Below are 25,248 nucleotides of genomic sequence, written 5' to 3' on the forward strand. Positions count from 1 at the left end.
GGGGGGGCACCCTCCTCTCTCCTAGACAGGGTGTGGGCCCCCTGGTGTATTTCTTTCACTCAAAAGTTCTTATTAAATCCAAAAAGATGTTTCGTGGAGTTTCAGGACTTTTGGAGTTGTGAAGAATAGGTTTCCAACATTTGCTCCTTTTCCAGCCAGAATTCCAGCTGCCGGCATTCCCCCTCTTCATGGTAAACCTTGTAAAATAAGAGAGAATAGCCATAAGTATTGAGATATAACGTGTAATAACAGCCCATAATGCAATAAATATTGATATAAAACCATGATGCAAAATGGACGTATGAACTCCCCCAAGCTTAGACCTCTCTTGTCCTCAAGCGGAAGCTGAAATCGAAAAATATGTCCACATGTTTAGAGATAGAGGTGTCGATAAAAATAAAATATGGACATGAGGGCATCATGATCATTCTTATAACAGCAACATATATAGATTTTATCATATGATTTCTTATGCTCAAGTAACAAACAATTCACAATGTCAAGTATGGTTCAAAAACTTCATTGGGAACTAACAAACTGTAATCTCAGTCATTGAAGCAATTGCAATTTATCATAACATCAGAAAGAGTCAACAATAGAGCTTTTCAGCAAGTTCACATACTCAACTATCATGTAGTCTTCTATAATGGCTAACACTCACGCAATACTTGTGGTTATGGAGTTTCAGCCAGACACTGAGAAAGATAGGGGCTTATTGTGTTGCCTCCCAACGTATTCACCTTTAGGTGATGTCAACAATAATAGCCCATGCTAACTTACATCCAATTGGATATATATATATATATATATATATATATATATATATATATATATTTCATGATCTTTCAAACACGAGGAGCTTGCCAAAGGATAAAATGAAAAAGGGAAAGGTGAGGATCACCTTTACTCGAGCATAAAGTAAAAACATAAAGTAAAAGATAGGCCCTTCGCAGAGGGAAGCAGAGGTTTTCATGTGCGTTTAGGGTTGATGCACAAAATCTTAATGCAAAAGAACGTCACTTTATATTGCCCCTTGTATGTGGACCTTTATTATGCAGTCCGTCGCTTTTATTACTTCCACAACAAGTTCGTACAAAGCTTATTTTCTCTGCACTAATAAGTCATACATATTTAGGGAGCAATTTTTATTGCTTGCACCGATGACAACTTACTTGAAGGATCTTACTCAATCCATAGGTAGGTATGGTGGACTCTCATGGCAAAACTGGGTTTAAGGATATTTGGAAGCACAAGTAGTATCTCTACTTGGTGCAAGGAATTTGGATAGCATGAGGGGGAAAGGCAAGCTCAACATGTTTGGAAGGTCAATGACAATTTACTTTAACTGAGATGCCGGGAAAACATAAACCATTAGGTTGTCTTCCTTGTCCAATGTCAACTCTTTTAGCATGTCATACTGAATGAGTGCTCCCAATTATAAAAGGTGTCCAAGATAATATATTTATATGTGAACCTCTCTTTCCTTATCACTTCCTATTAATTACAATGATGACCAAGGCTAAGTTTATCAACTCTCAACAATTTTTATGCCTCATACTTTCTATGTGTGCAGTCATCACTATCCATAAAATCAATATGAACTCTTTTATTCTTTCTACTTTCTCAAGATCATAGCAACATAGCAAAGCCCTTGACTCAACACTAATCTTTATTATAGATAGCTCACAGACTCAATTACAAAAAGAGATCACAATGCAAAACTCAAACTACTTGATATCAAAACTTCAAACTACTAGATCAAGACACTACTAAAAGGATCAAACTAAATAAAGCGGTAAAGATAGGAGTGTGATGGTGATACGATACCGGGGCACCTCCCCCAAGCTTGGTAGTTGCCAAGGGGAGTGCCCATACCCATGTGTTTATGTCCTCGGAGGTGGTGAAGTAGGATTTGTTAATGATGTAGGCTTGTCGTCCGTCTTCCAAGGCATAGGCTCTCCATCATAGAAGGATGATCGAGTCTCCGGGATCCTTAAATCTGTAGCCAAACTCATCCTCTTGAATCTACATTCATACTCATAGTTCTGGTTTTGCAGGTCATAGATCTGGGCTTGGAGGTGCTCGATTTTCTCTTGAAGCTTGAAGATGGTCTCCCCAATGACTTTGGCATCCAGCTTGTGGTTGTTGGTGAACTCCGTGATCATCATCTGGTTGGCGTTGAGTCCACGCTCCACCATCCCTTGACACTTGAAAACTTGTTGCTCCACGGCTTCGAGCTTTGTCTCCACGCTCCCGGTACGCCTTGGTCCCTCCAGATTGCGGATGTGCAGCACCCCCTCACGCATCTCAATGGTTTGAGGGTGTTGTAGCACCTCCGCGAGATAGGGGTTGATAACCCTCTCAAAAAACTTGTCCTTGGGAGCACTTGGAGACGACATGATGCTCTTAGATATGAAACAAAAACAGCTCGAAACAAAAACAGAGGATATTTGCATGATACGGTGGTCAAAACATTCGGGAGTATATATAATGAATTTTTACCGACCAAAATACGTAACGTGCAAGAAAACGGAGTCCGGGAGGCACACGAGGTGCCCACGAGACAGGGGGCGCGCCCAGTAGGGGGGGCGCGCCCTCCACTCTCGTGGGGGCCTCGCGTCCCTTTCGGACTACTTCTTTCTTCCTAAAATTCTCAAATATTCCAAAACTGATAAAAATTGCCATTGGAGTTGTTTTGGAGTCAGTTTACTTACCGTACCACATACCTATTCCTTTTCGGAGTCTGGAACATTATGGAAAGTGTCCCTTATGTATTCCTCAGGAGTTACGGTTTCAATAATATTAGTGTCAACATTGATAGGATTACCTGAAATATAATGTTTAATTCTTTGACCGTTTACCACCCTCGGATTTGTGCCTTCGAAGGTGTTGATATTTATGGCACCAGAACGATAGACCTCCTCGATAACGTAAGGACCTTCAAATTTTGAGAAAAGTTTTCCTGCAAAAAATCTTAAACAGGAGTTGAATAGTAATACATAATCTCCTACGTTAAACTCACGCTTTTGTATCCTCTTATCATGCCAGCGTTTGACTTTTTCTTTGAATAGCTTGGCATTCTCATATGCTTGGGTTCTCCATTCATGAAGTGAGCTAATATCAAATAACCTCTTCTCACCGGCAAGTTTGAAGTCATAGTTGAGCTCTTTAATAGCCCAATATGCCTTATGTTCAAGTTCAAGAGGTAAATGACACGCTTTTCCATAAATCATCTTATATGGAGACATACCCATAGGATTTTTGTATGCAGTTCTATAGGCCCATAATGCATCATCAAGTTTTTTGGACCAATTCTTTCTAGATCTATTCACAGTCTTTTGCAAAATTAATTTGAGCTCTCTATTGCTCAACTCTACTTGACCACTAGACTGCGGATGATAAGGAGATGCTATTCTATGATTGACATCATACTTAGCAAGCATCTTACGGAAAGCACCATGAATAAAATGTGAACCACCATCAGTCATAAGATATCTAGGGACTCCAAACCTCGGAAAAATAACTTCTTTAAGCATTTTAATAGAAGTGTTATGATCAGCACTACTAGTTGGAATAGCTTCTACCCACTTAGTAACGTAATCAACAGCAACTAAAATATGAGTATAACCATTGGAGGCAGGAAAAGGTTCCATATAATCAAAGCCCCAAACATCAAACGGTTCAATAACAAGAGAATAATTCATAGGCATTTCTTGACGTCTACTAGTGTTACCTATTCTTTGGCATTCATCACAAGATAAGACAAACTTGCGAGCATCTTTAAAGAGAGTAGGCCAATAAAAACCAGATTGTAGTACCTTGTGTGCAGTTCTATCTCCAGCGTGGTGTCCTCCATAAGATTCAGAGTGACACTTGCGTAGAATCTGTTCCTGTTCATGCTCAGGCACACAACGTCTAATAACACCATCTACTCCTTCTTTATAAAGGTGTGGATCATCCCAGAAGTAATGTCTTAAATCATAAAAGAACCTTTTCTTTTGCTGCTATGTGAAACTAGGCGGTATAAATTTAGCAACAATGTAATTAGCATAATCAGCATACCAAGGAGCAGTACAAGAAGCATTAACAACCGCTAATTGTTCATCAGGAAAGCTATCATTAATAGGCAGTGGGTCATCAAGAAAATTCTCTAACCTAGACAAGTTATCTGCAACGGGGTTCTCAGCTCCCTTTCTATCAATAATATGCAAGTCAAATTCTTGGAGCAAGAGAACCCATCTAATGAGTCTAGTCTGAGCATCTTTCTTTTCCATAAGATATTTAATAGCAGCATGATCAGTGTGAATAGTAACTTTGGAATCAACAATATAAGGTCTAAACTTATCACATGCAAACACAACTGCTAAGAACTCTTTTTCAGTAGTAGCATAATTTCTCTGGGCAGTATCAAGAGTCTTACTAGCATACTGGATAACATTCAATTTCGTATCGACTCTTTGCCCTAGAACAGCACCTACAGCATAATCACTAGCATCGCACATAATTTCAAAAGGTAAATTCCAATCAGGTGGCTGAACAATAGGTGCATGTTGGGGAACGTAGCAGAAATTCAAAATTTTCCTACGTGTCACCAAGATCTATCTATGGAGAAACCAACAACGAGGGGAAGGAGAGTGCATCTACATACCCTTGTAGATCGCTAAGCGGAAGCGTTCAAGAGAACAGGGTTGAAGGAGTCGTACTCGTCGTGATCCAAATCACCGGAGATCCTAGTGCCGAACGGACGGCACCTCCGCGTTCAACACACGTACAGCCGGTGACGTCTCCCATGCCTTGATCCAGCAAGGAGAGAGGGAGAGGTTGAGGAAGACTCCGTCCAGCAGCAGCACAACGGGCGTGGTGGTGGTGGAGGAGTGTGGCAATCCTGCAGGGCTTCACCAAGCACCGCGGGAGAGGAGAAGTACTTGGGAGAGGGGGAGGGCTGCGCCAAAACTTGTGGTGCGGCTGCCCTCCCACCCCTCCACTATTTGTAGGTTGGGAAAAGAGGGGGCCGGCCCCCTAGATCCCATCTAGGGTTGGGGCGGCGGCCAAGGGGGGAGGAGTGCCTCCCAAGTCAAGTGGAGGCCTCCCCCTTTAGGGTTTTCCCCCTCCCATGCGCATGGGCCTTGGGGGGGCTGGTGCCCCTGGCCCATTAAGGCTAGGGCGCCCCCTACAGCCCATGCTACTGTATTGGACGTGGTGGAACAATTTCCGGACCTCCGGACCCCTCCGGAATCCTCCGGAACCTTCTGGAAGCTTCCCGGTACAATACTGAAAAAACCCGAACTTTTTCCGGAACCCGAACAACAACTTTCCATATATAAATCTTTACCTCCGGACCATTCCAGAACTCCTCGTGACGTCCGGGATCTCATCCGGGACTCCGAACAACATTCGGTAACCACATACAAACTTCCTTTATAACCCTAGCGTCATCGAACCTTAAGTATGTAGACCCTACGGGTTCGGGAACCATGCAGACATGATCGAGACAACTCTCCGGCCAATAACCAACAGCGGGATCTGGATACCCATGTTGGCTCCCACATGTTCCACGATGATCTCATCGAATGAACCATGATGTCAAGGACTCAATCAATCCCGTATACAATTCCCTTTGTCTAGCGGTATTGTACTTGCCCGAGATTCGATCGTCGGTATACCGATACCTTGTTCAATCTCGTTACCGGCAAGTCTCTTTACTCGTTCCATAACACATCATCCCGTGATCAACCCCTTGGTCACATTGTGCACATTATGATGATGTCCTACCGAGTGGGCCCAGAGATACCTCTCCGTTTACACGGAGTGACAAATCCCAGTCTCGATTCGTGCCAACCCAACAGACACTTTCGGAGATACCTGTAGTGCACCTTTATAGTCACCCAGTTATCGTTGTGACGTTTGGTACACCCAAAGCATTCCTATGGTATCCGGGAGTTGCACAATCTCATGGTCTAAGGAAATGATACTTGACATTAGAAAAGCTTTAGCATACGAACTACACTATCTTTGTGCTAGGCTTAGGGTTGGGTCTTGTCCATCACATCATTCTCCTAATGATGTGATCCCGTTATCAACGACATCCAATGTCCATGGTCAGGAAACCGTAACCATCTGTTGATCAACGAGCTAGTTAACTAGAGGCTTACTAGGGACATGGTGTTGTCTATGTATCCACACATATATCTGAGTTTCCTATCAATACAATTATAGCATGGATAATAAACGATTATCATGAACAAGGAAATATAATAATAACTAATTTTTTATTGCCTCTAGGGCATATTTCCAACAGTCTCCCACTTGCACTAGAGTCAATAATCTAGTTCACATCGCCATGTGATTAACACTCATAGGTCACATCGCCATGTGACCAACATCCAAAGAGTTTACTAGTGTCATTAAACTAGTTCACATCATCATGTGATTTAGACTCAATGAGTTCTGGGGTTTGATCATGTTTTGCTTGTGAGAGAGGTTTTAGTCAACGGGTCTGCAACATTCAGATCCGTCTGTACTTCGCAAATCTCTAGGTCATATTGTAAATGCTGCTACCATTCTCCACTTGGAGCTATTCCAAATGGTTGCTCCACTATACGTATCCGATTTGCTACTCAGAGTCATTCGGATAGGTGTTAAAGCTTGCATCGACGTAACCCTTTACGTCGAACTCTTTATCACCTCCATAATCAAGAAACATATCCTAATTTTGACCGCTATCTGGTGATCCACTCCTTGATCACCTTTGTACCCTCTTGCCAGACATGTGGCAAGGCACACATCAGGTGCGGTACTCAGCATAGCATACTGTAGAGCCTACGTCTAAAGCATAGGGGACGACCTTCGTCCTTTCTCTCTTTTCTGCCGTGGTCAAGCTTTAAGTCTTAACTTCATACCTTACATCTCAGGCAAGAACTCCTTCTATGACTGATCCATCTTGAACACCTTCAAGATCATGTCAAGGTATATGCTCATTTGAAAGTACCATTAAGCATATTTGATCTATCCTCATAGATCTTGATGCTCAATGTTCAAGTAGCTTAATCCAGGTTTTCTATTGAAAAACATCTTTTCAAATACCCTATATGCTTTTCTAGAAATTCTACATCATTTCTGATCAACAATATGTCAACAACATATACTCATCAGAAATTCTATAGTGCTCCCACTCACTTCTTTGGAAATACAAGTTTCTCATGAACTTTGTATAAACCCAAAATCTTTGATCATCTCATCAAAGCGCACATTCCAACTCCGAGATGCTTACTCCAGTCCTTAGAAGGATCGCTGGAGTTAGCATACCTTTTAGCATCCTTATGATCGACAAAACTTTTCTGATTGTATCATATACAACCTTTCCTTACGAAAACTGGTAAGGAAACTCGTTTTGACATCCATCTGCTAGATTTCATAAATGCAGCTAATGCTAACATGATTCCGACGGACTTTAGCATCGCTACGGATGAGAAAATCTCATCGTAGTCAACTCCTTCAACTTGTGAAAAACTCTTCGCCACAAGTCGAGCTTCATAGATGGTGACATTACCATCCACGTCTGTCTTCTTTTTAAAGATCCATTTATCTCAATGGCTTGCCGATCATTGGGCAAGTCCACCAAAGTTCTGATACATGGATCCTATCTCGGATTTCATGGCTTCTAACCATTTGTCGGAATTTGGGCCCACCATCGCTTCTCCATAACTCGTAGGTTCATTGTTTTCTAGCAACATAACCTTCAAGACAGGATTACTGTACCACTCTGAAGTAGTACACATCCTTGCCACCCTACGAGGTATGGTAGTGACTTGATCCGAAGCTTCATGATCACTATCATAAGATTCTACTTCAATTGGTGTAGGTGCCACATGAACAACTTCCTGTGCCCTGCTACACACTAGTTGAAGTGGCGGTTCAATAACCTCATCAAGTCTCCACCATCCTCCCACTCAACTTTCTGAGACAAACTTTTCCTCGAGAAAGGACCCGATTCAAGAAACAATCCCTATTGCTCTCGAATCTGAATTAGGAGGTATACCCAACTGTTTTGGGTGTCCCATGAAGATGCATTTTATCCGCTTTGGGTTCGAGCTTATCAACCAGAAACTTTTTCACATAAGCGTCGCAGCCCCAAACTTTTAAGGAACGACAACTTAGGTTTCTCCAAACAGTGTCGTCTCAACAGAATTACGTGGTACCCTATTAAAGTGAGTGCGGTTGTCTCTAATGCCTAACCCATGAACGATAGTGGTAATTCGATAAGAGACATCATGGTACGGACCATATCCAATAGGGTGCAACTATGATGTTCGGACACACCATCACACTATGGTGTTCCAGGCGGTATTAATTGTGAAACAATTTCCACAATGTCTTAATTGCGTGCCAAAGCTTGTAACTCAGATACTCATCTCTATGATCATATCATAGACATTTTATCCTCTTGTCACGATGATCTTCAACTTCACTCTGAAATTACTTGAACCATTCAATAATTCAGACTTGTGTTTCATTAAGTAAATATACTCAGTATCTACTCGAATCATCTGTGAAGTAAGAACATAACGATATTCACTACATGCCTCAGCACTCATTGGACTGCACACATCAAAATGTGTTACTTCCAACAAGTTGCTATCTTGTTCCATCTTACTGAAAACGAGGCTTCTCAGTCATCTTGCCCATGTGGTATGATTTGCATATCTCAAGTGATTCAAAATCAAGTGAGTCCAAACGATCCATCTGCATGGAGTTTCTTCATGCGTATACACCAATAGACGTGGTTCGCATGTCTCAAACTTTTCAAAAAACGAGTGAGTCTAAAGATCCATCAACATGGAGCTTCTTCATGCGTTTTATACCAATATGACTTACATGGCAGTGCCACAAGTAAGTGGTACTATCATTACTATCTTATATCTTTTGGCATGAAAATGTGTATCACTACGATCGAGATTCAATAAACCATTCCTTTAGGTGCAAGACCATTGAGGTATTATTCAAATAAATAGAGTAACCATTATTCTCCTTAAATGAATAACCGTATTGCGATAGACATAATCCAATCATGTCTATGCTCAACGCAAAGACCAAATGACAATTATTCAGGTTTAATACTAATATTGATGGTAGAGGGAGCGTGCGATGTTTGATCACATCAAACTTGGAAACACTTCCAACACATATCATCAGCTCACCTTTAGCTAGTCTCCGTTTATTCCGTAGCCTTTTATTTCGAGTTACTAACACTTAGCAACCGAGCAGGTATCTTAATACCCTGGTGCTACTAGGAGTACTAGTAAAGTACACATTAACATAATGTATATCCAATATACTTCTATCGCCCTTGCCAGCCTTCTCATCTACCAAGTATCTAGGGTAATTCCGCTCTAGTGACTATTCCCCTTATCACAGAAGCACTTAGTCTCGGGTTTGGGTTCAACCTTGGGTTTCTTCACTAGAGCAGCAGCTGATTTGCCGTTTCATGAAGTATCCCTTCTTGCCCTTGCCCTTCTTGAAACTACTGGTTTCACCAACCATCAACAATTGATGCTCCTTCTTGATTTCTACTTTCGCGGTGTCAAACATCACGAATACCTCAAGGATCATCATATCTATCCCTGATATGTTATAGTTCATCATGAAGCTCTAGCAGCTTGGTGGCAATGACTTTGGAGAAACATCACTATCTCATCTGGAAGATCAACTCCCACTCGATTCAAGTGATTGTTGCACTCAGACAATCTGAGCACAAGCTCAACGATTGAGCTTTTCTCCCTTAGTTTGCAGGCTAAGAAAATCGTCGGAGGTCTTATACCTCTTGACGTGGGCACGAGCCTGAAATCCCAATTTCAGCCCTCGAAACATCTCATATGTTCCGCGACGTTTTGAAAACATCTTTGGTGCCTCAACTCTAAACCGTTTAACTGAACCATCACGTAGTTATAAAAACGTGTATGTCCAATGTTCGCAACATCCACAAACGACGTTTGGGGTTCAGCACACTGAGCAGTGCATTAAGGACATAAGCTTTCTACTGTCCGCATAATCGCTACTGTCAACTTTCAACTATATTTTGTCTAGGAACATATCTAAACAGTGGAACTAAAGCGCGAGCTTACGACATAATTTGCAAAAGATCTTTTGACTATGTTCAGGATAATTAAGTTCATCTTATGAACTCCCACTTAGATAGACATTCCTCTAGTCATCTAAGTGATTACATGATCCGAGTCAACTAGGCCGTGTCCGATCATCACGTGAGACGGACTAGTCATCATCGATGAACATCTTCATGTTGATCGTATCTACTATACGACTCATGCTCGACCTTTCGGTCTCTTGTGTTCCGAGGCCATGTCTGTACATGCTAGGCTCGTCAAGTCAACCTAAGTGTTTCGCGTGTGTAAATCTGTCTACACCCGTTGTATGTGAACGCAAGAATCCATCACACCCGATCATCACGTGGTGCTTAGAAACGACGAACTTTCGCAACGGTGCACAGTTAGGGGGAACACTTTCTTGAAATTTTAATGAGGGATCATCTTATTTACTACCGTCGTTCTAAGCAAATAAGATGCATAAACATGATAAACATCACATGCAATCAAATAGTGACATGATATGGCCAATATCATTTTGCTCCTTTTGATCTCCATCTTTGGGGCTCCATGATCATCATCGTCACCGGCATGACACCATGATCTCCATCATCGTGTCTTCATGAAGTTGTCTCGCCAACTATTACTTCTACTATTATGGCTACCGGTTAGCAATAAAGTAAAGTAATTACATGGCATTGTTCAATGACACGCAGGTCATACAATAAATAAAGACAACTCCTATGGCTCCTGCCAGTTGTCATACTCATCGACATGCAAGTCGTGATTCCTATTACAAGAACATGATCAATCTCATACATCCCATATCATTCATCACATTCTTCTTGGACATATCACATCACATAGCATACCCTGCAAAAACAAGTTAGACGTCCTCTAATTGTTGTTTGCATGTTTTACGTGGCTGCTATGGGTTTCTAGCAAGAACGTTTCTTACCTACGAAAAACCACAACGTGATATGTCAATTGCTATTTACCCTTCATAAGGACCCTTTTCATCAAATCCGTTCCGACTAAAGTGGGAGAGACTGGCACCCGCTAGCCACCTTATGCACCAAGTGCATGTCAGTCGGTGGAACCTGTCTCACGTAAGAGTATGTGTAAGGTCGGTCCGGGCCGCTTCATCCCACAATACCGTCGAAACAAGATTGGACTAGTGACGGTAAGCATATTGAACAAAATCAACGCCCACAACTACTTTGTGTTCTACTCGTGCAAAGAATCTACGCAATAGACCTAGCTCATGATGCCACTGTTGGGTAACGTAGCAGAAATTCAAAATTTTCCTACGTGTCACCAAGATCTATCTATGGAGAAACCAGCAACGAGGGGAAGGAGAGTGCATCTACATACCCTTGTAGATCGCTAAGCGCAAGCGTTCAAGAGAACGGGGTTGAAGGAGTCGTACTCGTCGTGATCCAAATCACCGGAGATCCTAGTGCCGAACGGATGGCACCTCCGTGTTCAACACACGTACAGCCCGGTGACGTCTCCCATGCCTTGATCCAGCAAGGAGAGAGGGAGAGGTTGAGGAAGACTCTGTCCAGCAGCAGCACAACGGCGTGGTGGTGGTGGAGGAGCATGGCAATCCTGCAGGGCTTCGCCAAGCACCGCGGGAGAGGAGAAGTACTTGGGAGAGGGGGAGGGCTGCGCCAAAACTTGTGGTGCGGCTGCCCTCCCACCCCTCCACTATTTATAGGTGGGGAAAAGAGGGGGCCAGCCCCCCTAGATCCCATCTAGGGTTGGGGCGGCGGCCAAGGGGGGAGCAGTGCCTATCAAGTCAAGTGGAGGCCTCCCCCTTTAGGGTTTTCCCCCTCCCATGCGCATGGGCCTTGGGGGGGCTGGTGCCCCTGGCCCATTAAGGCTAGGGCTCCCCCCTACAGCCCATGCTACTGTATTGGACGTGGTGGAACAATTTCCGGACCTCCGGACCCCTCCGGAATCCTCCGGAACCTTCTGGAAGCTTCCCGGTACAATACCGAAAAAACCCGAACTTTTTCCGGAACCCGAACAACAACTTTCCATATATAAATCTTTACCTCCGGACCATTCCGGAACTCCTCGTGACATCCGGGATCTCATCCGGGACTCCGAACAACATTCGGTAACCACATACAAACTTCCTTTATAACCCTAGTGTCATCGAACCTTAACTGTGTAGACCCTACGGGTTCGGGAACCATGCAGACATGATCGAGACAACTCTCCGGCCAATAACCAACAGCGGGATCTGGATACCCATGTTGGCTCCCACATGTTCCACGATGATCTCATCGGATGAACCACGATGTCAAGGACTCAATCAATCTCGTATACAATTCCCTTTGTCTAGCGGTATTGTACTTGCCCGAGATTCGATCGTCGGTATACCGATACCTTGTTCAATCTCGTTACCGGCAAGTCTCTTTACTCGTTCCATAACACATCATCCCGTGATCAACCCCTTGGCCACATTGTGCACATTATGATGATGTCCTACCGAGTGGGCCCAGAGATACCTCTCCGTTTACACGGAGTGACAAATCCCAGTCTCGATTCGTGCCAACCCAACAGACACTTTCGGAGATACCTGTAGTGCACCTTTATAGTCACCCAGTTACGTTGTGACGTTTGGTACACCCAAAGCATTCCTACGGTATCCGGGAGTTGCACAATCTCATGGTCTAAGGAAATGATACTTGACATTAGAAAAGCTTTAGCATACGAACTACACGATCTTTGTGCTAGGCTTAGGATTGGGTCTTGTCCATCACATCATTCTCCTAATGATGTGATCCCGTTATCAACGACATCCAATGTCCATGGTCAGGAAACCGTAACCATCTGTTGATCAACGAGCTAGTTAACTAGAGGCTTACTAGGGACATGGTGTTGTCTATGTATCCACACATGTATCTGAGTTTCCTATCAATAAAATAATAGCATGGATAATAAACGATTATCATGAATAAGGAAATATAATAATAACTAATTTATTATTGCCTCTAGGGCATATTTCCAACAGTGCAGTGTCAAAGATTTCTTAAGTGTTTCAAATGCTTCTACACAATCATCATCAAAGACAAAAGGAATATCTTTTTGCAATAAATTAGTCAGAGGACCAGAGATTTTAGAAAAGTCCTTAATGAACCTCCTATAAAAACCGGCATGACCGAGGAAACTTCTTATACCATTTATGTCCTTGGGACATGGCATCTTTTCAATAGCATCAACTTTGGCTTTATCAACTTCAATACCTCTCTCGGAGATCTTGTGCCATAATACAATGCCTTCATTAACCATAAAGTGACACTTTTCCCAATTCAAGACGAGACTAGTGTCTTCGCATCTCTGCAAAACTCGATCATGGTTGCTCAAACAATCATCAAAAGAGGATCCATAAACGGAAAATTCATCCATGAATACCTCACAAATCTTTTCACAAAAATCAGAGAATATAGCCATCATGCATCTTTGAAAGGTAGCAGGTGCATTACATAAACAAAAAGGCATACGTCTATAAGCAAAAGTACCAAAAGGACAAGTAAAAGTAGTTTTAGATTGATCCTTCGCCAACACAGGTATCTGAGAGAAACCGGAATAACCATCTAGAAAGCAGAAATGTGTGTGTTTGGATAGTCTTTCTAGCATTTGATCAATAAAAGTTAAAGGGTAATGATCTTTCTTAGTAGATTTATTTAACTTATGGAAATCAATTACCATCCTATAACCTGTAATAGTTCATTGCGGGATCAATTCATCTTTATCATTGGGAACAACGGTAATACCTCCCTTTTTGGGAACACAATGGACAGGGCTTACCCATTCACTATCAGCAATGAGATAAATAATACCTGCCTCAAGGAGCTTTAGTATCTCCTTTCTTACCACTTCCTTCATCTTGGGATTTAATCGTCTTTGAGGATCTCTAACTGGTTTGGCATCGTCCTCCAATGTAATTTTGTGTTGACATAACGTTGGACTAACGCCCTTAAGATTATCCAGAGTATATCCAATAGCAGCTCGGTGCTTCTTCAGAGTTTTCGATAATCTTTGTTCTTCTTTCTCTGAAAGGTTAGCACTAATAATAACATGATATATTTCTTTTTCATCAAGATAAGCATACTTCAGATTATCAGGTAATGGTTTGAGTTCAAACACGGGATCACCCTTGGGTGGAGGGGGATCCCCAATAATTTCAACGGGAAGGTTATGTTTCAACATAGGTTCCTGTTTAAGGAACAATTCATCTATTTCCTCCCTTTCCTTCATAAACATATCGTTTTCATGGTCTAGCAAATATTGTTCTAACGGATCAGTTGGAGGAACAACAATGGAAGCAAGACCAATAATCTCATCCTTACTGGGTAGTTCCCTATCACGAGGTTGTCTACTAAACTTAGCGAAATTAAACTCATGAGACATACCATCTATGCCAACAGTGACAATATTCTTTTCACAATTAATCTTAGCACTAGTTGTATTCAAGAAGGGTCTACCAAAAATAATGGGACAAAAATCATCTTGTGGAGAACAAAGAACAAGAAAATCAGCAGGGTATTTAACCTTCCCACACAAAACTTCAACATCTCTAACAATCCAAAAGGGCTTAATGGTATCCATATTAGCAAGATTAATAGTAACATCAATGTCTTCTAATTCAATGGGTACAATGTCATGCATAATTTCTTGATATAAAGTATAAGGTATTGCACTAGCACTAGCACCCATATCACATAAGCCATGATAACAATGATCTCCTATTTTAATAGAAATAACAGGCATGCCTACGACAGGTCTACGTGTCTTAGTATCAAGTCTAGCAATATTGGCAGTCTCACCACAGAAAGAAATAACATGCCCATCTAAATCCTCACCCAAGAGATCTTTAACCATAGGAATACTATGTTCAACATTAATTTGCTCAGGAGGTGTATAAGTCTTAGTATTACTCTTACGAACAACAGTCGAAGCTTTAGCATGATCCTTTATCCTAACAGGAAAAGGAGGTTTTTCAACATAAGCAATAGGAACAATAGGATCACTATAGGTAATAGTCTTTTCTTCGACTGTAATAGGTGCAACTACTTTCAATTCAACAGGAGGATTATATTTAAACCACTTCTCTTTAGGGAGATCAACATGAGTAGCAAAAGATTCACAGAAAGAAGCTACTATCTCAGAGTCAAGTCCATACTTAGAGCTAAATCCACGGAAAGCATCGATATCCATAAAAGATTTAACACAATCGAACTTAGGTGTCATACCTGACTCCTTACCATCGTCGGAACCCCAATTTTCAGAGTTGCGTTTAATTCTTTCCAATAAGTCCCATTTGAAATCAATAGTCTTCACCATATAAGAACCAGCACAGGAAGTATCGAGCAGGTTGCGGTTATCAAGAGAAAGTTGGGCATAAAAATTCTGAATAATCATTTCCCGAGAGAGCTCATGATTGGGACATGAATATAACATTGACTTAAGCCTCCCCCAAGCTTGAGTGATGCTTTCTCCTTCGCGAGGCCAGAAATTATATATGTAATTACAATCACGATGAACAAGATGCATAGGATAGAACTTCTGGTGAAATTCCAACTTCAATCGCTTATAATTCCAAGATCCCGTATCATCACATAGCCTATAACATGTCAATGCATCTCCCTTCAAAGATAAAGGGAAGACCTTCCTTTTGACAACATCATCGGGAATACCTGCAAGCTTAAATAATCCACAAACTTCATCCACAAAGATAAGGTGTAAATCGGGATGTAATGTTCCATCTCCTGCAAATGGGTTAGCTAGCAGTTTTTCTATCATACCTGAAGGAATCTCAAAGTAAATATTTTCATAAAGTTTAGTAGGTTTAGGATCAACTCTTTGCTCTTCTGGTTGGGGTGAAGATACCCCAAACAAGCCCCTCAAAGGATTAGTTTCCATAGTGACAAGTAACAGAAAATTTCAGCACACTATATAAATGTTTCCTTACCAAGTTCCACTCACCAAAAGCGCTACACTCCCCGGCAACGACGCCAGAAAAGAGTCTTGATAACCCACAAGTGTAGGGATCAATCATAGTCCTTTCGATAAGTAAGAGTGTCGAACCCAACGAGGAGCAGAAGGAAATGATAAACGGTTTTCAATAAGGTTTTCTCTGCAAGCACTGAAATTGTAGGTGATAGATAGTTTTGTGATAAGATAAATAGTAACAAGTAACAAGTAAATAAAGTAAATAAAGTGCAGAAAGTTGGCCCAATCCTTTATGTAGCAAAGGATAAGCCTGGACAATTTCTAATAATGAGAAAGGAGCTCCCGAGGACACATGGGAATTATCGTCAAGCTAGTTTTCATCATGTTCATATGATTCGCGTTCGGTACTTTGATAATTTGATATGTGGGTGGACCGGTACTTGGGTACTGCCCTTACTTGGACAAGCATTCCATTTATGATTAACCCCTATTGCAAGCATCCGCAACTACAAAAGAAGTATTAAGGTAAACCTAACAACAACATTAAACATATGGATCCATATCAGCCCCTAACGAAGCAACGCATAAACTAGGGTTTAAGCTTCTGTTACTCTAGCAACCCATCATCTAATTATTACTTCCCCATGCCTTCCTATAGGCCCAAATAATGGTGAAGTGTCATGTAGTCGACGTTCACATAACACCACTAGAGGAAAAGACAACATACATCTCATCAAAATATCGAACGAATACCAAATTCACATGACTACTAATAGCAAGACTTCACCCATGTCCTCGGGAACAAACATAACTACTCACAAAGCATATTCATGTTCATAATCTAAGGAGTAATAATATGCATAAGGGATCTGAACATATGATCTTCCACCAAGTAAACCAATTAGCATCAACTACAAGGAGTAATCAACACTACTAGCAACCCACAGGTACCAATTTGTGGTTTTGATACAAGATTGGATACAAGAGATGAACTAGTGTTTTGAGAGGAGATGGTGCTGGTGAAGATGTTGATGGAGATTGACCCCGTCCCAATGAGAGGATCTTTGGTGATGACGTTGGTGATGATTTCCCCCTCCCGGAGGGAAGTGTCCCCGGCAGAACAGCTCCGCCAGAGCCCTAGATTGATTCCGCCAAGGTTGCGCCTCGTGGCGGTGGAGTTTCGTCCCGTAAGCTTGCCCATGATTTTTTTCCAGGGTAAAAGCAATGATATAGCAGAAGATGGACACCGGAGGCCCACCAGGGGGCCCAGGAGATAGGGGGCGCGCCCTATAGGGGGGCGCCCTCCTCTCTCCTGGACAGGGTGTGCCCCCCTTGGTGTATTTCTTTCGCTCAAAAATTCTTATTAAATCCAAAAAGATGTTTTGTGGAGTTTCAGGACTTTTGGAGTTGTGCAGAATAGGTTTCCAACGTTTGCTCCTTTTCCAGCCAGAATTCCAACTGTCGGCATTCCCCCTCTTCATGGTAAACCTTGTAAAATAAGAGAGAATAGCCATAAGTATTGAGATATAACGTGTAATAACAGCCCATAATGCAATAAATATTGATATAAAAGCATGATGCAAAATGGACGTATCAGTCACTGAACCTGCAAGTTGATCACCAAAACGTACATCAAGTAGATCACATGAATATCCCATTGTCACCAACGATAAGCACATGCAAGACATACATCAAGTGTTCTCAAATCCTTAAAGACTCAATCTGATAAGATAACTTCAAAGGGAAAACTCAATCCATTACAAGAGAGTAGAGGGGGAGAAACATCATAAGGTCCAACTATAATAGCAAAGCTTGCGATACATCAAGATCATGCCAAATCAAGAACACAAGAGAGAGAGAGAGAGAGAGATCAAACACATAGCTACTGGTACATACCCTCAGCCCCGAGGGTGAACTACTCCCTCCTCGTCATGGAGAGCGCTGGGATGATGAAGATGGCCACCAGTGATGGACCTCCCCCTCTGGCAGGGTGCCGAAACAGGGTCCCGATTGGTTTTTGGGGGCTACAGAGGCTTGCGGCGGCGAAACTCCCGATCTAGGTTTATTTTTGGGGGTTTCTGTATTTATAGGAATTTTTGGCATCGGCAACAAGTCAGGGGGGGGTCTCCGAGTCGTCCACGAGATACGGGGGCACGCCCTCCACCCTCGTGGATGGCTCGGGACTCTTCTAGTCCATTTCCGATGCTCTGTGGGCTTCTTTTGGTCGATAAAAAATCATCAAAAATTGGCACGTCAATTGGACTCCGTTTGGTATTCCTTTTCTGTAAAACTCAAAAACAAGGAAAAACAGAAACTGGCACTGGGCTCTAGGTTAATAGGTTAGTCCCAAAAAATCATATAAAATAGCATATAAAACATCCAAGATGGATAATATAATAGCATGAATACTTCATAAATTATAGATACGTTGGAGACGTATCATCCTCATCCACCAATCCGGTAGCCCGTGGCGTCTCGTGGATATCTACACCCAGCGAGAGATCACCCTTCCATCATTGGATACCGCTGCCATCAAGCCTCGTGGCCCGCCGGACACTCCTGCCTACTATGCACGAGACGCGTCAAGCTTTTGGCTCGACCTGTGTCTGAAAATTGTAATCTGCGAAGTGCTCACACCATCAGAAGACTACATGGATTACAAGCTCATTGCCTTGTTCAACATGGGATTAGTCTATCTGGAATCCGGTCACCATACATGGTTATGGCTCATTGTCAATCCTGTTGAGGCAACATTTCTGTCTGATGCTATAGTGCACGATGGCATCGTTTACGCGGTCGACGCACAGATTGACTGCCTATACTGGTGTAATCTATCGTCGTTTAATTGTTCTATCTCATCTCATTTTTACCTTATGAATACGACTGTCTATTCATTGTTACAAATTTAGAATAGATAGTATGTCTATAACCACATCATTGCTATATGTTCCTCTCATTTCCTAGATTTTTATGACCACACATGTTATTGTTAGAGTTGATATGAGAACAATTGGCATCTAATGATTGTTAGAATAGATATTATGAGCATAACCTCATGATTTCTATATGTTACTCTCATTTCCAATATTTTTATAACAACGCATGTTATTGCTTAGAGTTGATGTGAGAACAGTAGTAAGTGCTATGGTAGAATATGAGTAGGCTCTGTCATAGCTATTTTTCTCTCATTGTTACATGATGTTTGAACCATGACATATTGCTAGAATATGAAAGCCATTGACTTAGTTTTTTTAACTTGGGGTATGATTATGACCATGGCATTGCAATTCTTGTCTATGATATGTGTCACTGTTATAATAATCTTAATTCCACACATACTTTGAACATGATTGTTTATTTTTATCCTTTTGGTCTCCAATTTGAATTGCTATAGCAGACGCAAAATGCACTGGCCTTCATGATTCCAGGACCTGGAATCATACCAGCCGATGGGTGGTGGTTTATCGCTCGTTCAGCTGACGGCGGTCATTTGATGCTCATTCACACGTACCAAATTGACCAAACCATTACATCAAACCACATGCAGTACAATGTCTGGGGCATTCGTGACATTGATGGCTATGGTTGCTTCGTGTTCGAGAAAGATCCCAGCTCCGTTGGGCCAGGCGTATTCAACTGGAGGCGGGTTTACAACCTCGGCAACCACTCCATGTTCCTCGGGCTCAATTATCCGATCATCCAACCAATCATCGATCATATCACCGGCGATGATTACCGTGCTATGCAACTTCCATTCGCTAGGGGGGACTGTGTTTACACATCATACCATGGGTTTCATGAATCACCATATCCAGAGATTCGTCGACACAGCTTGTTGCCAGATAATCTTCAGTGTGTGAAAGGCATCAAGCTTCCATGCGATGGATGGCTTTTGCAAACCCGACATGCGGCGATGTGGTTCATGCCAACATCAAATATGCACAACTTGATTCGTACTGATATCTAGACTGAGCCATGTATTCTGCTGCTGTAGCACAACCCCCTTTTGTTGGATATTATGTACTATTGTTAGTTTGAAGCACTCCTCTGGTTTGAAGGATAGATACCTTTCTGGGATCAAGTGCATCCTAACTCATCTGTGTAGGATGTACCGATAATGATGATGGAGATGTTGTGCAGAAGCCATATATATATGGCTTCAAGTGCGTACTTGTTAGTTAAACCTATGGTTAAAATGTGACACTAAATACGACTAGTAAGTACTCCCCCCGTTCCTAAATATAAGTTGCTGGGGGAGTGCAAACTTAACTCCCCCAACAACTTATATTTTGGAACAGAGGTAATAGTATAGTAGCAGTACTAGTATACACCGGTCAAATTATTCATCATGTCCACACATTGAATTGACGTGACAACATGCTGCGCGTGAGGTGACACAAGAATCCCGGCTGCGAGTTCAGGTATTCTGGACTTCAGATTTGGAGTACTATTTATCTATCGAAATCTTTCATCATTCAAATAAAACAGTCGATTGATCATACATTGAGTACCATATAACTAGAATTAACCGATGCAAGTCCAAGAAGGATTGGCCGGTGCTGCCGACTGGCGTCAAGTTTGATCCCATGGATCAGGAGCTGATCAAGCACCTTGAGGCCAAAGTGAGTGCTGACAGCGCGAGATCTCACCCTCTCATCAATTTGTTCATACCAACCATCGACAGCGAGCACGGCATATGCTACACCCATCCTGAGAAACTTCCAGGTAAGACACCGATCGGTCGTCTACTTGCACAAACATATTCCTTTGTTTATAGCTCTATTTTTCTTTTTAGACGCAGACCTAGTGAAGCAATTACAATTTGTCAGTTAATAAAAAGTGAAACAAGTGACTGCAACATGCCAAAGATGTTATGAAAATGCCAACTATGTACACTAAAACCTGTATTCGACAATACTGCAAGTATCACACTGAGAGGCCTAAGCAAGCATTTCTTCTAGCGCAATTCCAGGGCATTCAAAAGGGGCACGTGGACGCGTCGCAAGATACATTCTGAGTGCGGCATGCACGCGATGTGGCACAAGACCGGCAATACCTTGCCGGTGATGGTTAATGGCTGGCAGACGGGTGACAAAAAGGTTCCGGTGCTGCACACCAACAAGAACTTCGACCAGCAGAGGACCAACTGGGTGATGCACCATTACCACCTCGGGGACCTCGAGCAAGAGAAGGAGCGGGAGCTGGTTCTCTGCTAGATTTTCTACCAGATGAACACTAGGGCCTGGAGCAAAAAGATTATAAGTTAGTTTGGTATTGGTACTTGTACTACCTTGTCGTCCGCAAGTTGGTATTGTTGTTAACGATCTTTTGGTATGAACTTGGCATTTGCTTCCAACCATCATGCCGAGGGTCTACGTGGATATAAAGCTAAATCATTTTTTTCAAAACGAATTTTCAGGCACCTGATTTTTATTTGATGGGTAGCATAAGCACCTGCCGTTTGAACTCCCAGTTCTCCAAATTTTTTGAAACAAGTGCATGCACTTATTATCACGATGAAAAAACAATATCCCTGCTGCATCCCAGTTATCAGTCTGTACTTGCAGAATTCTCTCGTTTATTGAGCAGGTATATAGTTTTTTCAGGCCGAGCAAGTTTTAACTGGGTTGTAGACTGCCCAGGCTTGGTTTTGTTTTTAACAGGCCCAACCCATGACGACAACAGGGCACAAAGATCTAGCAGGTATCTACTGGCCTCTGGCCCACCAGCGTAAGTTATATTTTGTCTTACAACATCCGGAGGAAGTTTTTTTACTCAATCAAACACACATCCCAGTTCTATTTTCCTCTTGAAACGCATGTCCTATGATACGTCTCCGTCGTATCTATAATTTTTGATTGTTCCACGCCAATATTATCCAACTTTCATATACTTCTGGCAACTTTTATACTATTTTTGGGACTAACATATTGATCCAATGCCCAGTGTCAGTTCCTGTTTGTTGCATGTTTTATGTTTCGCATAAACCACACATCAAACGGAGTCCAAACGGGATAAAAACGGACGGAGAATATTTTTGGAATATTTATGATTTTTGGGAAGAAAAATCAACGCGAGATGGTGCCCGAGGGGCCACGAGGCAGAGGGGCGCGCCCCAGGGGGTTGGCGCGCTCCTGACCCTTGTGGGCACCCCGTAAGGCGGTTGATGCTCTTCTTTTGCCGCAAGAAAGCTAATTTTCAGAAGAAAAAAATCGTGGCGAAGGTTTCAATCCAATCGGAGTTACGGATCTCCAGATATATAAGAAACGGTGAAAGGGCAGAATCCCAGAGCACGGAAAAAGAGAGAGACTGAGAGACGGGTCCAATCTCGGAGGGGCTCTCATCCCTCCCATGCCATGGAGACCATGGACCAGAGGGGAAACCCTTCTCCCATCTAGGGAGAAGGTCTAGGAAGAAGAAGAAGAAGGGGAGCTCTCTCCCCCTCGCTTCCGGTGTCGCCGGAACGCCGCCGGGGGCCATCATCATCACCGCGATCTACACCAACACCTCCATCATCTTCAGCAACATCTCCATCACCTTCCCCCATCTATATTCATCGGTCCACTCTCCCGCAACCCGATGTACCCTCTACTTGAACATGGTCCTTTATGCTTCATATTATTATCCAATGATGTGTTGCCATCCTATGATGTCTGAGTAGATTTTCGTTGTCCTATCGGTGATTGATGAATTGCTATGATTGGTTTAATTTTCTTGTGGTTATGTTGCTGTCCTATTGTGCCCTCCATGTCGTGCAAGCGTGAGGGATTCCCGTTGTAGGGTGTTGCAATACATTCATGATTCGCTTATAGTGGGTTGCTTGAGTGACAGAAGCATAAACCTGAGTAAGGGGGTTGTGGCGTATGGGATAAAGGGGACTTGATGCTTTAATGCTATGGTTGGGTTTTACCTTAATGATCTTTAGTAGTTGCGGATGCTTGCTAGAGTTCCAATCATAAGTGCATATGATCCAAGAAGAGAAAATATGTGAGCTTACGCCTCTCCCACATAAAACTTGCTATCGGACTAGTAAAGTAGTCAATTGCTTAGGGACAATTTCACAACTCCTACCACCACTTTTCCACACTCTCTATATTTACTTTATTGCTTCTTTATCTAAACAGCCCCTAGTTTATATTTACGTGCTCCTTATTATCTTGCAAACCTATCCAACAACACCTACAAAGTACTTCTAGTTTCACACTTGTTCTAGGTAAAGCGAACGTTAAGCGTGCGTAGAGTTGTATCGGTGGTAGATAGAACTTGAGGGAATATTTGTTCTACCTTTAGCTCCTCGTTGTGTTCGACACTCTTATTTATCGAAAGAGGCTACAATTGATCCCCTATACTTGTGGGTTATCAATACCTTTTTCCGGCGCCGTTGCCGGGGAGTCATAGCGTGGGGTGAATATTCTTGTGTGTGCTTGTTTGATTTATCACTAAGTAATTTTTATTTGTTGTTCTTAGTTGTTCTCTATCTTTAGTTATGGATATGGAACACAAAATACCAAAAAAATTAGGTGTACTTGCTACTCATGGAGATGGGGAACCTCCTAAAACCCTCGATGCTGGTTATGTGAAAAATATTATGTACTACTTTGATAATCCTGAGCAAACCCCATTCAATTATGTTATGGGAGACATGTTGGATCAACGTGAATACTTTAGGGATTATCGCTTGACACAAAAAGGGAAACTATTATGGGATCAAATTCATATGTTACATTGGTATGCTCGTCAACTATGCTTGAGATATGATTATACTTGTTGCTCTAGGATGAAGGCTCCACACCTTCCGTTTTCATGCAAATTCAATGATGATAAAACCTTAGCTTCTTATGCTAATGGTATATATGATTACTATGATGTGGAACAAATAGAATAATTCATTGCTTTTATGGGTACTTATGAGATTGAATCTTTGTTTAAAGAGTGTGAAAATCTTGATGATGTTGTTTAAAGACTTGGAAATTTTGCTATACTTAAATATTGTTATGAGAATTATGAATACAATTCCAATATTGATGCATTTATTGAGAAAGTCTCCGCTGTCCAAGAAGAGACTAATATTTTGCAGGAGTCTATAGAAGAAGAAATTGATGAAACTCTGAGTTCATTGGATAAAAAAATGATGAGGAGAGCAAAGAACAAAAGGAGGAAGAGTGGATTAGCTACCCGTGCCCACCTTCTAATGAGAGTAACTCTTCAACTCATACATTGTTTAATTTTCCTTCGTGCTTACCGAAGGATGATTGCTATGATGATTGTTATGATCCCGTTGATTCTCTTGAAATACCCCTTTTCGATGATGCTTGCTGTGCTTATGGCCAAGATGCCAATATGAATTATGCTTATCGAGATGAACTTGCTATAGTTCCTTATGTTAAACATGAAATTATTGCTATTGCACCCATGCATGATAGTCCTATTATCTTTTTAAATTCTCCCGACTACACTATATCGGAGAAGTTTGCCCTTATTAGGGATTATATTGATGGGTTGCGTTTCACTACTAGACATGATGATTTTGATAGATATAATATGAATGTGCTTGCTGCTCCTACTTGCAATTATTATGAGAGAGGAACTACATCTCCGCCTCTCCATGTTTCCAGTATGATAAAATTGCAAGAAACTGTTTATACTATGCATTGGCCTTTACTATGTGTGCATGAATTGTTCTTTTAGGACATGCCAATGCATAGGAAGAGAGTTAGACTTTGTTGTTGCATGATATATGTTACTTTTTGCTCACTACTAAATTACAAATCATTGTTAATTAAAATTGGCTTTGATATACCTTGGGATCCGGGTGGATCCATTACTTGAGCACTATATGCCTAGCTTAATGGCTTTAAAGAAAGCGCTGCCAGGGAGACAACCCGGAAGTTTTAGAGAGTCATATATTTCTGTTGAGTGCTTTTATATAGTTTAAAAACAAAAAAATAAAGAGGGGAACCCAAAACTTTTCAAAAACGAAAGTGAAAGTAAGAAAGACAAGCATTGTTGAAGTGGAAGAGCTCCTTGAACTTTGTTCATGCTCATGGAAACTTTGTGAATCTTAATTACAGAAACTTTTCATCAAAAATAATTATCCCCTTGTACAATTCCTTTGTATTATAAAAATAATGTGCCAAGGTTTGCCTTTAGGATGGTTACAATGCTTGTTGGTTTGTGCGGT

Source organism: Triticum aestivum, chromosome 2B (genome assembly GCF_018294505.1).
Source record: "Triticum aestivum cultivar Chinese Spring chromosome 2B, IWGSC CS RefSeq v2.1, whole genome shotgun sequence".
Classification (NCBI taxonomy): domain Eukaryota; kingdom Viridiplantae; phylum Streptophyta; class Magnoliopsida; order Poales; family Poaceae; genus Triticum; species Triticum aestivum.